At 36.2% G+C, this 17,414-nt stretch overlaps 1 protein-coding gene across 2 annotated transcripts in view; it reads right to left on the bottom strand.

The window, feature by feature from the left end:
* Window positions 1-17,414, bottom strand: part of PRKN (parkin RBR E3 ubiquitin protein ligase) — a 788,033-nt gene that overhangs the window by 763,980 nt on the left and 6,639 nt on the right. The gene's annotated exons all lie outside the window — the stretch shown is intronic.

Raw genomic sequence — 17,414 nt, forward strand, 5'->3', positions numbered from 1 at the left:
CATCCAAGCCAGTTTTTCACCCAGCAAAGAGTACACTTGTCTAAGCCATGAGATGCCTGCTTCTCAAGGAGTATGCCATGAGAGACAGTGTCAAAGGCCTTGCTGAAGTCCAGGTAGACAACATCCACAGCCTGTCCCTCATCTACTAGGTGGGTCACCTGGTCATAGAATGAGATCAGTTTGGTCAAGCAGGACCTGCCTTTCACAAACCCATTCTGACTGGGCCTGATCCCCTGGTTGTCCTGGACTTGCCATGTGAGTGCTCTCAAGACAAACTGTTCCATAATCTTCCCTGGTACCAAGGTCAGGCTGACAGGCCCACAGTTCCCCAGATCCTCCCTCTGATCCTTCTTGTAAATGGGCGCCACATTGGCAAGCCTCCAGTCCTCTGGGACCTCCCCCGTTGACCAGGATTGCTGATAGATAATGGAGAGTGGCTTGGCAAGCACCTCCGCCAGTTCCCTCAGTACTCTTGGATGGATCCCATCTGGTCTCATAGATTTGTGAGTGTCCAGACGGCATAGTAGGTCACTAACTATTCCCTCCTGGATTATGGGGGATATATTCTGCTCTTCATCCTTGCCTTCCAGCTCAGGAAGGCTCACTTCTATGTTACAAACTTAGTCAGTTAAAAAAACATTAACCTATAACGATGGCTAATTTTAATGTACTATTTATTCTTCATATACTCTTATACCAAATGTTATTGCAACTAAATTACAATTTTCAACATTTTTCATCTTTTTTGAACCTCTGACACCAGTTCATATTTGAATAGTTCCAGCATTTCCCTCACTGAAATCAGTACAACTACTGAAGAATACCATGCAGGTACGTCAATCTGTTAGCTGGATTTGAAAGAGTACAAGTTTATTATTTTAAGTTATTTTCCAGCCTGTTGGCATACAGAAACACTCAACAAACATGTATTAGATTTTAGGGTTCTTCTCAAATCTATTGACTATGAAACATATGACACAATAGAAATGTGCCATTCTGCACACACAGGAAATCATATAATGAAAATAACCATGACAAAATAAAGGTCTACTCTTAAAATAATAATTACTTACAGAAGAAGGAAACAAAATCCACAATCCAACGGATTCTCTAGCTGGACAATTCCTTCTCTCCTGCCATCATCTCAGACAAATACTTTCAAGATTAGTCCCACAACACTTAGATGAGAGAGTTGAGATATTACTGCCCATCTCTGCATGCCACACCTTCGGCAAGAAGCTACCTGCCTCCTTAGAAGAGCAGCAGAGATGAATGTGTGCCAGCTCTGCAACTATTGTAGTTCAGTCTAACGTATTATCTCCAAAACAACTTTCAATGTTTTAACAGAAATCTCAGAGTCCCAATTTCAAAGATGCAAAAGAGCTGAAGGTTAAGTAACAGTTTTCTGCTACAAGAGGGAAATAACTCTTACCATGCATTAGATTTCTTAAATTCTGTTCTCCTCTTATCTAACTAGTATTATTGGTAAAACAGAACTAACATTGTTTCTAGTTAGCTGCCAGTTGAATGGGATTTATTTACACAAAGACTAAATTATCAAATCTGCCTTTACTAGGTTAATATTCCCCCATCACATAAAAGTGGAGTAAAAAGTTTACTCCAGGAAATCAGGCTTGTAACAGCAAGTCAACCTGAAATATCCCTTCACATCACCAACAGATGTATGTAACAACTCTTGATTTAGTTTAATAATTACAAATCATCTCACTGAGTACAATACCTCATCTCCAGCAGTATTTTTCATATGCAAAAATGTTTTCATACTAGGCCATAGAATATAAAAAAGCATTTTGTTTAATACTACTCAGGCTCTTCAAAACTGTCCTTTCTTCTCTATAGCAAATGGCAGAAAACAATAAGCCTGCATGGAAGAAAGATGCAAAATTTTCTAACCTTAAAGAGATGGAAATGGATTCCAATATTTCCTAAAGTTCACCAAGCTAGAGGATATTGCAGGTTTTCATCATAATTTTTATGCAGACCATTTTTTCAAAAAAGTTTCCAAATTAACAGTGTACCTATACTGCTCTCAAAGGCAATGCGTAGAGGAGAAGGCAGAAGAAGGGGAAAAAGGAAAGGAATAAATCAATGAAGTGACCATTTCCAAGGTACTCCTTTTGGTGCAGAGAAATATAAAATTAGTTGCTTGGATAAGAGATATAATTTGCATTTATTGAACACACAGCTACAGCTTAAGACACTACTTTCCTGCAGCTATGTAGTCACTAACTCTCTGCTGAACATCAACACTACACAATGGCTGGCAGAGGGGATGCATTTTTGTGCCCTCCTTTGCCCTAGACTTCCTTCTGCAGTTCATACACCTGCAAAATCCCTTCTTTTTGCCCTTCATATCCCTGGCCAGATTCAACTCCAGTTAGGCTTCTGTTTTCCTAACTCCACCTTTGCACTTTCGGACAGTGTCTCTACTCCTCCTGAGTCACTTGCCCCTGCTTCCAGCTCTTGCATACTTCCTTTGTATTTTAGTGTTTTATCAGGAGCTCCTTGTTAACCCATGCCACATTTCATGCACATTGGGATAGACCACTCCTGAACTCAAGAGGAGATAATCCTCTGGGCGATGTCCAGCTGTGGACCGGAGCAGCTGAGGAAAGCATCTCAACATGCTCCTTGTTCTGCTGACTATGCTTGAGGGCAATAGCCTCTGGCAGAAGTTCATGGTTGACTGTTGCATGCAGTAACCTCTGAAATGCCACAGTAAGGTTGGCCAGATCTCATCTGTCAGAGCCTGAAGAGAGTCTAAAACCCCAGCTGCAGAAACAGCAAATTTCAGTTATATTGCACTGAAATGGACTGGCATGTAGTTAGCTACAATTAGACAAATCAAGAGTAATGAAAGCAGTTGAGGAGTCTTTAGCTCTACAGCTCTTTTGCAAGTTATTACAACACCTTGTAACAACAAATGAATTACATTAGAATTTACTCAACCTAAAAACAAATTCAAACTAAGCCAGACAGCAACTTGTAAAAAGAACAAATGTACATGTTGAAAACACAGAAGTGCAATCATATAGAAATACTTCATATAACACTTTACTGAAAGAAAATTTTAGTACAGTGAAAAGAAAAGCCCCAAAAGTGTCCAAAATGGAAACAGTAAGGTACCCCACTAACATATAAAGGGCAACTTGTTCTTTTTAAATGAGTGCTTTTCCTCTGTTTTAACTACTGTTGATTTATGTCTTAGAAGAGAATTTTCACCATGTTTGTAAATAGAGTAGTAATTTGGACTCAACAAGAAAATTAATATAGCTTTTGAGACCAGAAGCTGTATTATACTACAAAAAATAGACAGAATTGAAATGCTAGCAAGGCTGATGACATAAGCACTCACTCTGAAAAGGTGTAAGCTACTCCATCCAAAATTATCAAAATGTAAGTAGCTTAAGAAAAGAACTGCTACAGTAAAGGCAAAATTTCATTCCCAGCATAACTGTAAGAATGATAATTTACAGTCAACAGCCATTACAAGTAACATTAACACACATAAAGTGAAACATTCTGCTTCTTATGAGGAAACTAAGCAGGATTTGTACAAACTTGCACTGCTAGGATAGTTACTGCCTGGTACCATCTCTACTGCAGGTCAGGCTGCATATGCTAAAGGAAAGATAGTACTGAATATAGAAGCTCTTCAGTTATACTTTTTGATGACCAGCAATAAACTAGCCAAATTCAGGTTGGTATTAAAGATCATTGTGCTTTTAAATTAAGTAGTTAAGTGTCAAATGAATAAAAATAAACATAACTGAGAAAGATGGATATATTGTCAAATATTAATAAAGATATGATGAACCTCATTTTGAACAGTCATTTCAAAGGTAATGTTCTAGAGACAAGCATTCATTATTAGATCTTTAAAACGTCAGCAACAAATTTTGTATATTTCACCAATTGGGGAATTCTTAATGTACTTGCAGAATGATTTTAGCTTGGTTGATCTATTGTTAAGACAACACTGGTTTTTAAAATAATTGGAGTTGTTTTTGTTACCTACTGTATTGCTACAGAGAACATTTTTAACTTGTAGCATATTATCAGCATAAACAATAGATGCAATATCACAAACTTGCCATTTTCTTTTTCAGGGAAATGGAAATGAAGCCATAAAGGTTAACTTCACAGAAAAGTATTAGCCGACTGCATTAGAGCACAAAGATAGGAGACAGTTATTTATGGAACACTGTTCACCATTATCCTTTTCAAATTCTACAAAAAGGCTAAATATTGATGCATTCCCAAGTCACCTTTCCCCCCCTTTAGTGTTAACAAGTAGGAGTATGTTTTTGATGCTTCCAATTTGTCAAGATCAGGTGAACTGAATGGTTTTACAGAGTACACTATTCCAACTCCTTCAGGGGCTATAAAACCACATTAAACTCGGCTTGTTATTAATAATTCATGGCAACTTCCTTAGTTCGCTACAGGGGCATCACTCTTAGGGCATCATTCTTACTGAAACAATTTAACAGGGAAAGTCAGATAAACAGTGTTACCATCGAAATGAGAAGAAGCCTACCATGAACTGGGAACACTGAAAGCCCTAAAGAATTTCAATTCTTATAATTTTCAGGCTAAATCGAGCATTCTACACCCCCTTCTAAAAGCTGATATTAATTTAATAGATCAGTAAAAACAACAAAATTCCTTCTATCTACTGAAATTTGGCTTATCTGCAGATTTGAAGTGTCAAATTTCCAGGCATTTAGTTATACTGCAAAAGTATTCATGCTCTCATTACTCTGAAATAGACCCCTTTAACAAGAATATTTTACTTCAATTAAGTATTAAACAAAGTATATCCCACTAAGCATGTCTATGATGCAAAAAAATATTATTAATTGGATTTGGAACACTTTTTACTATAGTAAAAAATACCTATTACTAAACAGTTATGATTGACACCAAATACTGTACATAAAGAACACAAGACTTCATTCTTCATGGTCACGGAATAGATGGCTCATGCAGAATTATGTCACATATTACTAACATATTTGACTACAATGCACATGACACTAACTAGATGGACAGATGCAGAAAAAATGGCATTCAGTATAAGGACATTAAAGTAGGAATTACACACCCAAACTACATTTTTGTAGTTTACTCAATGGGGCAAAATTAGCTTTGATGCATCAGTAAAACACCATGGAAAAAACAGATTTATACTTAGAGTTACTTAATTCTGGTGTAGAAGGAAAGCAAGTCCACTTCAAAAGCTCAGTCTGCTCTCTGAGTAAAACAATGACCTATGCACTAAAAACTTTTAGTCATATGAAAACTAGAAATCCATCTTTGATTCCTTTAAGTAAAAACAGAAAACACTGTTACTGTTTTAACTGCCTTTTCCCCCCACAAATACATTTTTTTAGTCTGCTACTACACTAACACTGGATTTAACTTATATGAGCAATAATGTTACTTAATGTAGGCTTTATGCCATCTTTTACACAGGTGTTAAGAAGGAAATTAAGACAGATGTCCTTGGACCCAGCCAGCTGGGACACAAACCTAATCCGAAGCGTGAAAAGGTCTGTGTATCTTAGCTTTATGACAATCCACATCTATGTGTGCTCATGTTGGAGGCTGGTAGGGAGGGGAAGGAGATAGTTTAATACAAATACTTGTCATTGAGATTTTATTTTGTTGTTGTTGTTCTTTTGGTACAAAGCTTATCTCCTGAGTTTTGAAGGTAATCACTTATAATAGTCAATACTCTCCTATCTTGCCCATACCTGTAGATAGGAATGAAAAAAAAATTAAAGAAAAGGATGTTCTGCTTGAAGGACTGAGTAGAAGACAAATCAATATCACTTGTCATTTCTCAAGAGTGTTGTACTCGCACACATTTGGACAATTTAATTCTCTAAGGAAGGGTAAAAAAACAAGAAAGCCTTTATTTAAGGAAAAAATGAAAAGTAGATACTTTTAAACTTCTAACTAATAACTTAAAATACTCAATTTCAGAAGCATTATTACTGAAATACTGAGAAATTTTTTACCTAGGACAGTTTAAGAAAGACAAAAATCCCAAGTACATGTCATCAATACTGTACATCAATACATTCATACAGCATAAGAGACTGCACCTTCTTGGTCACCTATTTGAGTTCCAGAAATACTTTAAAATTTTTATGGTGAGATATTTAGAAAAAAGCTGGACTTCACAGATAGCAAAATGCAGAACTCCAAATGACATTAGGTTCAATAGAAAAACTGAGACTTGTCCTCCACACATGAATTATAATGGATTAATATCTTCATATGAAGTTACTCTCATAAGAAGCTATACTCCTATGCTGCCACAAAAACATGGCAGAGCCACCGGTTACATAAAAATCTGGTAGAGACACACCTTTGAGAACTCAAAATGCTCAACAGTGCTCATTTTATGTAACATGTCAGATCCTGGTAAGCCTCTACATGAAGCTCAAACTGACCCAGACCATCACCACTTCATTCGAATAAGGCAAAAGAGCAGCCACAATGGCAACATGGCCTGTGGAAGGGTGCTGGGCATAGGAAAAAGCAGGAAGGGGAAAGTTTGTTCTAAATAGTATCACTATTGAAGTGGTATGAATGGTTGTAAGTGAAGAGAAAGCTGGAAAGCACCAGGAAGGAAAACAGGTCACTACCTCCACCCAAGAAGAGGATAAAGGTAAAACTCTCCATCCCAAGTTGTCCACATTCCACCACACAGAATTACAGATCAGGAGAACTCCACATCTTTAGCAGCAGGACTTCAGAGAATAAAAATTCTTCCCTCCTGCTCTTCACCTCTAGCAAGCAGTTTCATCTCACCCCCATCTCTAGGCTTAAATAGGCTTTGGTCTGGCCTTCCTCATCTATCATTGTAATTTTCAAATGCTTGGGTCAGACTTTTTGGTTACAGTATTTGAAAATCTGGTATTAAGATATAAGGCATTAGTGAGTGGCTTGCTGTAACTTGTAGTCAGCGTCCAGCACAGATAAAGGTTAAAAGGGCAAAGCCTCAGAGGTACATGGGACTAAGTGTTTTACTGCTACACTTTCAACATACAAGAAGAAAGGAGTCTGTCTTTATTGCCTGTATCATCATTCCATGGACACATTACCTACATACTTGTAAAGACAAATTTTAGATAAATTGGTTCTGATTATGTTGGGGAAAACAAGGAGGGTCAGGCTTTTGGGTACTGATTCTGTATCACCTACATAATACCTATTTCCCTCGTGTTTCTCGTTCACGCCCTGTTCAGTAATGCATTAGCGCAGGAAGGCTATTTTTCCTGACATAAACCCCAAGGACAAAAAGAATTTCATTTACTGCCTTATGGTCAAAACTGTTGACAAGCCTTCCCAAAAGGCACTTATTTCTCCTAAGATAGTTGACATCTAAATCCAGCTGGGAACCAGTAAAATTAACTCAAACTTTCCTTCTGAAGAAATCAGCATTGTCTTATTTGACTATGCCATCACTGTTGAGTTAACAAAGTCTAATTTTCTAGTAATGATACGCAAGTAGATATGCACAACAGTTTCATGTAGATAAAATGAACAAAGAAAATAAACATTTCTTGATTTTTGTATATCAACCCCCCTGTTTGCACAAATGGGAAAGTAAATCAAAATTCTCCCTGTGCACACAGTCCTTTGTCCTCAAAGGGCTGCCTAATGATATTCATGTCTAGAAATGAAATAAGACTTCAAAAGCTGTATTCACATGAAATCAACTATCTGATTTTTTTGTGTGTGGCAATTGCATCCTAAATTGGTTTACAGCTGGCTGTCTGCTTTCTCTTAGTTCAGGAAACTGATTATATGAACAGTTCTAAAATAACACATTTGAAATGAAATGGGAATTGATACTGAATACTCATTTCACATAGTGATATGCAAGGACATCTTAGCTCCTTACCAGAATTACAGCAATAGTTCCTCTATTACCCATGGAGAGTGCTTAATTTTTTTCAATTTTACTTACATTAAAGAGAAATGCTGATTTCTTAATATTGAAAAATCAGGAATGGAAAACATATGTTGGAACTATTGTCACTGTCAGATGAAAGTAGGGAAATGCCAGGCTTTCAGAAGTGAAGTGCATCCTGAGAAACATTTTAAGTCTGTCACTGAATAGAAGTAATATCATAAACAAGAGTTATTTACCAGTATTTGAGTATTACTTGGCATTTTGAATGTAAAACCCTACACAAGTGAGAATAAAAAAAAATCACATCCTAAATGCATTCGTGACATGATTTTACAAAGCTAGTGTCACAAAACAGCCTGCTCACTTTAATGCAAGTTACACGTCCTTCAGTCAGGATACTACCTGGCTAAGAACCCAAAATCTCTGCAAAAGACTAAGTATGCAAACACACAGCATGTGTTCTCGGATTTGATACAATGTTAAATTAACTGCATGGTGTCAAATACAATTCTAAAGTATCTGACTCTTACTTTTAAAATATGCAATTAATTTTATCTTCATATTAATGAAAAATAGTAAATTTAATCCAGAGATGAATTCAGAGGTGCGGTTTCATAACACCTAAGCAGAGCTGCACGCGGAGCACGGTAAAAGCAACTTGTGTTCAGTATATATAACTCTCAATAATTCTCAGGTACAAATGGGAGAATAAAGTTATGGATTGAAGCAGTTAACTAAATTCAGACAGCACAGACAAACTTTCAGAGCAGTGCTGGGATCAGCTGTGTGAGTCCTGTTGGGTTTAGTACAGGTTACTCAAGTCTTGCATTTATCCGCAGAACAAGTAAGGCAACAGAAATGGCTCCTGAGTGCCTCCCTTAAACTTCAGATGTTTAATGAGATGGTTGTGGCCAAAGCACTGTGCTACACTTTAAAACTTTGAGTTTAAATGTTATTTCAGAGCAGTGCTTGGTACTTTCACAATACTGTAATGCACTTTCATTTTACCTGTACTGGGGGGAAAAAAAAAAAAAAAGAAAAAAGAATGGGAACAGCAGGAAAGCAGCCATTCTAAGAAAGGAAGGCATAAAACGTAAACATAATGCAACAAAGAAGCAAATGAAGAAACTCTTCTTTTCCTTTATTAGAAATATGGGAAACAGATTGTGCTCATCTTGCTTAGGGCCAAGAGCCTCATTGTGTGGAATTCAGCCAGGCTCCACCACACAGCTCACTAAGGAGTTTTGCTGTGTTAAAGAGTAAACCAGATGGGATATTTGCTTCCAACAAGATAATTCTAATGGAAATTGTTAAAAGTACTGTAAAAGAAACTTTTCAGCTTCATCTGCTACTTTATTGTGTACAATGAAGGCAAGCAGAATGAAAAGTAAGACCATGAAAAAACCCAGAAAATTTAAAAATTCAAATCATTAATCATTAACCAATTTTAGAATTTATCTGCCTCAGAACTCCATCTGCTTACATAAAGCACACACCAGGCTAAAGCAAGATCTCATGCAGTAGCAGAGTTAGTATCAATAAAATACCTTAAAATCATGTAAAGCGAGCAAGTCAAAATACTCAACCTGAAGCTCAGCACATTGCTTCATATAGCTTGAAGAAAAAATAAGTAACATGTCAACAGACTGCTACCCAGGGCCTGGTAAGACTGTAACAGGCAAAACTTTTTTGTTCGAGGCCACTAAGACAACATCTCATTCTTAAAAGACCCTGTATTTTCCAGATGAGCTACAAAAGATAAAGAAAAAGGAAGATCAGGTATAGTTCCTGTTCTTGATGTCATCTTGTAAATCTAAGAATTTTTGAAGTCTTGTGCCCTAACTGTGCTACAGCAAAACAAAAGGTTTGTATTCTTCCCCCCCCCCCCTTTTTTTTTTTAATCAATATATTAGACTGTACGCCCTGAAAACTGTTCCTGGTAATAAACAGCTTTTTCAACATAGACTACAACCATTTGATAACAACAACAAATTTATTCTTACAGGAAGAAAAAAAGGTAATAAAGGCAGTGTTTTAAACAAAGCAGCTTAGATACCTAGTGAACCTATTACTTCTGAGAAAGTGTCGATTATCATAGAGAGACAAGCTCATGCTTCAGACATCCCCATCCAGTTTGCCAAGCAGAGGTATCTACAATTAAAAATTTACCATTCAAACAGGCAATATAGAGATTCTTTTTTTTTTTTTAATCTTGTGCTCTCAGACTAAAAACTGCTCTAAGCTCCCTTTTCTTCTTCAAGAACTGGTCTATAACAGACTTAGACATTCTAAACAGTCTTTGACTTTGTCCTGCCATGTTTCTTCAGTCAGAGAGCAGACTAGAATGAAATTGATATGATTGGATAAAGGAAAATCCATTTTTTTCAACATTTAGTTTCAGTAATCTGATTATGAAGCTTTTAGTAATAGTATAATTACTTTGAAGTTCTGAACATATGTTTCCACTGAGGGTATTCCACAGAGGACACTGTAACAGAAAAGGAAGAAATGCAAACATAAATGTTCCAAAAATATTTCAGCTCATCAAAAATATTAAAATTGAAAGGAGAACCATATGCCAGAGATATAATACGATGTCCAATATGAACCACTTTCGTTTCCATCATCCACAATCCCTTTATTTAACACCAATGAAGAAAATGGAAAATACTTTTTCCATGATCTCAAAGCACATTACCAGAAAGTTACAGGATTGGCATATTTAAAAAAGGAAAACACACAGAGAAAATGACTAAGACAGAAAGCAGCTGAACACTGTTCCTTGAATTTTGAAGGGAAAAATTCAATCAGTGCTAATGTTTCCACTGATGGAAAGGGCGTCTTAGAGAAATAGCTCACACAGTCTTGGAAAAGCCCACATATTTCAGTTTCTTGTGATTCTTACTCCTTTGAAGTTAACTAAATATCCTTAGCTCTATACACTGAAAGTTATTATATCTGATATATTAGATCTGACACAAGACAGTTCTATTGTCTAAATTTACTAGAAAAAAAGAATCAATGAACTAAGAGGGGAAATTCACCACTGAGCAAAACATTTAGAATTGCTAAACAAAAGATACAGAAAACAGCAGAATAAACAACAGGAAAATATTGGAAAAAAAACCCAAAGAAAAGGAAGTAGTGGAACTACGTCATCATGCAGAAAAGCTTTACATTTAACAAAACAACACTAACATCGGTCATCACAACAGCGATGAACAAAACCAAGCGTATCTTGCTTCTAGAAAGACAAGTTTACTTTTTCATTTGTTTGTGGGTTTTATATATCACAAATAATTTACAAATGTAAATTAATTTGCTTCAGTGCTCACCTATGTCATCATAAGCAAGCTTAGTATGTAAGCCTACTGCTTTATGTAGCACACCAAAAAAATTTCAGACACTTCTAATCACAGGAGTAAGTTTTCACAGATAAACTAAAGCAAACAAGGATGCCTGGCTCTTGTGATAACAAATGTATTGTTCATACCACCTTCACAAATAACACAGCACAACCAACACCTTTTCATGGCAACTGCTCTCTAAAAAGCTGTGCTTTCATTTCCTACACATTAATATATTATAACCTTGCTGTCCTTTAAACTGCCATGGAATGACAACCTCTTTCCTCAATTAGTTTCTTCATTCATCTTCACCAGCTTCTGAAGCTTTTAAACAATAAATCAAATCAACTTCTAAATGCTTTTCTTTCATATACTCACATCCGGATTGCATGCACTCTCAGTAGAGGGGTTTAAGCTTAGAGCTTGGAGGCAAAGACAAACTGTGACTTCAAATCATAAGAGATTGTTAAAAGAATTTCCAAAAGCATGGAATAAAACAAAGCACATATTAATATTTTTGTTGTTTTCTTACCAAAAGACCTCTGCTATAGGGACAAATAATAATACATAACAAAAGAACTGCTGACATATACAGAAAATAAACACAGAATCTCATTGGTCAGATTTCCAAAATCAGGGTTAAAAAGGAAAGACATTAATGGCAAGGCACTCCTTGAGAATCATTCATTTGATAAACAGCTTCCTTTCATCATTTCAACTTAGCTCTAAGTTGAGCTCAGCTGAGTATATAAAGTCATCAGTCTTCCTTAACAATCAGAACCGAAATAAAGCTGAGAGGTGTGGGTTAAAAACTATATGCAGGATTCAGATAATTTATTTTGGAGATGTTTAACGGGCAATGGCCCATCATTCTTTTCAGGTGCGTCATCACTGTTTTCCACCCTCCAAAGTTAAATGGAGAAGAAAATAATGGCATACAATATCACAATTTCAGAGGTCATCAGAAGGGATGAAAGCTTTGAATTAGTTTTAGAGTCAGAGTTTAAAAACTTTCCTTCATTGAGATTGTCAGCATGAATAGAGATACTAATTTCTGCAGATGGCCTCAAATGGTTCCAAAGTCCAAGAAAGAACTTCTGCTGTAAAAATGTACTGTAACTGCTTAGAGATAACAAAGCAGGAAAAGAGTTAACATGGTTAATTTCTCTGCAGCATATAACTTACAATGCCACTTCTTTTGGAAGGCATTGCAATATATTTAGAAGGAATTGCTGAAGATTGTGGCTTACCCATGACAGGCACGTAGTCACTGTAAAAAAGACATCACTGAAATGTCCTACATAAATCTACCGTGTACTTAATGCATCATAATTGTGACAAGTTATTTACTGTAATCTTTTGGCTGAATTCATGAGAATTCATTAATCAGACTGCCTTCTTCAGAAGAAATGCATGTTTACCAGCACAAATACCAGCTACCGCTGTACAAATTGCTCAAGGGCATGAAATAAAAGCCAGTCCCACAATTAATTGTTCATTAATTTCTACCCTTAAGATCGTTGAACCCGAATTTAATATTTGATTAATGGCTAGAGAACTTAAATGATTCTTCTTGTCTCTTGTCATTTTAACAGAGAATTTGTAATAATGTGACAAATCTCTCACAGTTATTTTCATACTACTCAAAGAACAACTTTTGTGCTACAATTTTTCCTGAGTCAAACTTTAACAATACTAATGTAGATGTGAACATGCTTATTGAGAAAAGTGATGCAACGTAAGAGTTACTGCTGAAAAGCCAGTTTAGTACAGTCAGGCAGGCTTCAGTCTGCCTCAAAGTGCACAGCAATGAACTAATTCTTTCTCCATCTTGTCCAGCCTCAGGAATAGAACAGACAAGAGGGTACTCCTGGATTTTTCTACATCAGATAAATCTGATGGATTTTTATCCTTATTTTGTAAGGTCATCCAACTTTCTACTCCTTTTGCATTGATCAAAATACAAAGGGACTGGGAGAGGCCTAAGGTACAACATTTGGAAACAGAAAAATTGTTAAAATACAGATTTTAAAGAACATAATTTACCATACTAACATTGCTACTTTACAATTATGAAGGAAGTCCTCATAAAACACAAACATTTGCAAGATGCCACACACTGTAGTTCAGAAGGGAGAAATCATGTATTGTGAAATAATTGACAATTATATAATTAAAGCTTGTCTGCTAATTATCTCTAAACCAGTCTTTGTAGTAGCATTCTGTGAATTCTTGGTATATAGCTGCACATTTCTAACATTTCCATTTTTTTTCTTTTAATGGAAAACTTCATACATCACTGGCTACATTGTGTTAGAAGTTGATTTTCAGTCCAACAATACTTATACACAGCACATAACAAAAAAAATCATTAAATAATAAAATTTAAAAGAATGAATTGCATCTCTTTCACATAAACCTGTTTAGCAAAGCAACAAAGTTCCCACTAATGGTTTTACTCTCCCTTGGGCTTTAGCAGAAACTAAATATAACAGCTTGAAAACCCTACACCATTCTCAGTATTGTTTGCTTCTGTGCCCTGACCACTTACGCAACTGACAGTTCCACGATACAGTGTATGCTAGTCCAATTAGTTTTTTTCAGTAAATGGGGATATATGTATTTCCAATTAAGAAACCTACTCCACTTTGAGGCAATGTTATCAAAACAGAATCCAATAATGTCTTCGGCTTTCAGTGTATCTACAGAAGACACATGCATTACATTAGCAGGGACTCCTAAGCAGTAGCATTTGCTGCTATGCGTTCCAAAATATTTTTAAGTGTCCCTATCTGTTAGCATAGGCCTTTTCCTAATTGTTTCTGAGAATAAGTAGAATTTGAACTTCTTAATTTTATTTTCATCTCACAGATAGACTGGACCAAACGTTTTGGCAACAGACATTATATTTACACATTACGTATGCAAGAATTTATCCTTCCTACTACAAAACTTGTTTCCAGTTTATCTATCTTTGTCACTCAGAAAAAGATAGGAATTAAATAATCTTCTCCTTTATAATGCCTTTTGTCCAAAGGACTGTGAAATTGTTTGTCAGCTCTGGATACGTTCCCAATGTAAGCAGGAGCTCATATTCCACAACTGAAGGTGAAGATGCACAGGAAGGACTAAACAGATCAAAAAACACCCTGCTAAAATTATTTAGTCCCATTTTTGCTATCTCATTCTGCATTTTCCACTTCTCTTGAGCTGACTTCGGTGTTCACTGGGCCCTTCTTGAGGATGATATTCAGCAAAAATGAACAGGTTTTTTGCTACAATACCACACTGAGCTACTTCAACAGTCAAATTAGTATTATGGTCAGTGAAAGGAATGAGGCAGGACACGGAGATGGCAGCAGAGAATAGGAGGGATGAGCAAGGGAAAAAGAAATGGTAGCAAAACCTTTTCATTACTGATTCAGCTAGATCAGAAGTTGGTTATACAACACGATCACAAAAAGATTTCAGCACAATAGAGTCAGATCTTAAATTAACATGCATACATATATACCCACTCACAACTCTCTTTACAGATATATCACTAGGTAACCAGATTATACAAAAAAGGATGGGGATTTTGGCAAAGGGAAATAATTTTAAGAAAATGCCAGATCAATACTCTGTCCGTAGGGCCCTATCTGAAGGACTCAGAAAACTGCAACAGAACATCCTTAGCCACTCCTTAATTAGTTTCTAATGTGTCTTGACATTACAATTTTGTGGCCATTTAAAAAAAAAAACCACCAACCTCCCCCCCAACCACAAACAAAAAAACACAACAACAAAAAAAAAAAACAAAACACTTTCCTTCCCCTTGCTACTTTTCTTTGGAAAAGAAATCCAAGCAAAAAGTCTTCCCATCCCTCTTCAAGGAAACAAAAAAATCCAGAATGCTCACGTATACCTAACAGAAACCAGATGTCTTTATCTTTTGAAGATAAACTTTTTCATATGACACTGGGTTTCTAAAAGCTTGCTGATAGTCTTACAAAGCATTTTGTAGGAAATAATCAATAAAATATAAATCCAGTAAAACACACAATGTTCTATGCTGCAATTCTGTACATACAGTACAATACAGTTACCCTAGCAGAAGAAAAAAAGGCTCAGAACAATCCCAGCAAAACAGGTCATGCATATGAAATGCAAGTAGCCTTTGAAATTCTGAGATTTAGGTTTTGTTTAATCAAATTAACCATCAGAAAGATTATTCCACATGTTCATGAAGTAGGTGTAATAGTGATCCACAACTCAAGCTATTATTCCAGTGAAAAGTATCTATTGTAGTAGAACTATCCATAGCATTACATAAACCAAAATAGAACATCAGGACAACAACAACAAAGAAAGAAACCCAAAATTGTCACATGAGATCATCAAAATATTTAAGTAGACAATTCCCAAAATACTCTTCCTTTGGTTGCTAAGCTGGCACCATTATTTTCTAGTCTGAATTCATTCAGAGAAATTCTGACAGTTTATTCTCATTTTGCTTCCTCAAGGTTATTTTTGCAATAATGAGAAATAGAAATATTTATGCAGAAAGTAAAGATTACCAACACATTGAAAAAAAGAGTGCAACATACAGGAGTGATTGGTCATCCAGTAGCTAAAACTTTCACCCAGGCTCCCATTCTCCCTTAACTTGATTACTGCTGTATGAATCATATTTCACTGTCAAAACCCTTCACAACCTGTCTCTACTACTACCTTCATCTCTCATTCACTACAGAAATGCTGACCCGCCAATGTTAACGATCTAGAGCCCATCTTCTACATTTTTTAAACAGTTTTACTCTTTCTCTCATGTTTTTTGTTCTTTGAGAGATATTTCCTGAAAAATTCCGTGAAGGTGCCCCAATACCTTCCTTCAAATTCAGTTTTAATCTTTTTTTTTCAGGTTTTCAGGAAGGTAACATTATTGCCAATGTTGTTGACTAAGAAATAGCTCAGCCAATCCAATTGCGAATTGTCACTTCCCTTGCACTAACACTGGTTTTCAGCTGATCCAATGGTAAGCAGATGTAGAGTATTAAATGAAAAAAAAACAAAACAAAAACCTTCCATGCCTCTAAGTAAGCAGGCATTTTGACAACCCAGGCCATTTAACTAGCTCACTCCCAAGTCAAATGAGTATCAATGTGAGCTCAAGGAACATACAGTTGGGTAGTAAGGGAGAAGGGAAGGCAGCAAAATGTTCTTTAGGTGGCAATCAGCTGCACTACACAACACCACTGTTTGTATGGGACTTGGCAATTTAAAGGGTCAAGCAATGAAATGGGGTTAAGGGATGTCCCTTTAGTTACACCCACCTAACTTTTGTGTTGCCACACTGTGAACCAAGTCAGGGAACTGACCCAGATTAAAAAAACCTGTTTCTTCTGGATTATTTTTTTTTTTTACTTCAGTGTGCCTGAACAGATGGTTGCTCTGCTGCAACTGAAAGATTAGTTTGCTGGTGTAAGGGCAGAAATGAGTAGTGTACAGCAAAAGAAGCAGCAATACCCAAAGTCAGCACTGCTGTAGCATCATTTTTAATATGTAAATAAAACCTCATATTAGCCCATGTTCTCAGTGTACATATTAACCTTCATCCATCTCCCATCTTATACCTACAGTATTTACTACAGGTATGGGGCGGGGGAGTTGCTCTGTATTTACAAAACCCTCAGGTACTGTGGTGCTACAAATAAAATGCTTAAATGCCTGGAACAATTCCTTATGAAACAAATATATTCATACATTAAATCTGCAGTTTGTTGTTGGGTTCTTCTTCCAACAACACATAAAAGAGAAGCATTTGAAGGAGTTGTTTATCAACAGTGTACTCTGCTTAGCAATGGGTTTTTTCCCTTGTTTGAAAATATACTTCCATAGTCTAATTTTAAAATTGTTGAGGTTTTGGGGGGGGGACGGGACAGATGTTGGGGAACCAACTATATACTGAATTTCCAGTGGATTTATATTGCCTTTTAATTAAACCTTTAAGAAGCCTACTTAATCCTGCCATCTAAAAAGAAAACTATTAAAGTTACAGAACTTCTAGCTTCCCATGGTAAGAAACCAGTAAGTATAAAATATCAAATAACATTAGACCATGTTAGCCTTGT

The sequence above is a fragment of the Buteo buteo genome, chromosome 9, assembly GCF_964188355.1.
Source record: "Buteo buteo chromosome 9, bButBut1.hap1.1, whole genome shotgun sequence".
Taxonomy (NCBI): Eukaryota; Metazoa; Chordata; class Aves; order Accipitriformes; family Accipitridae; genus Buteo; species Buteo buteo.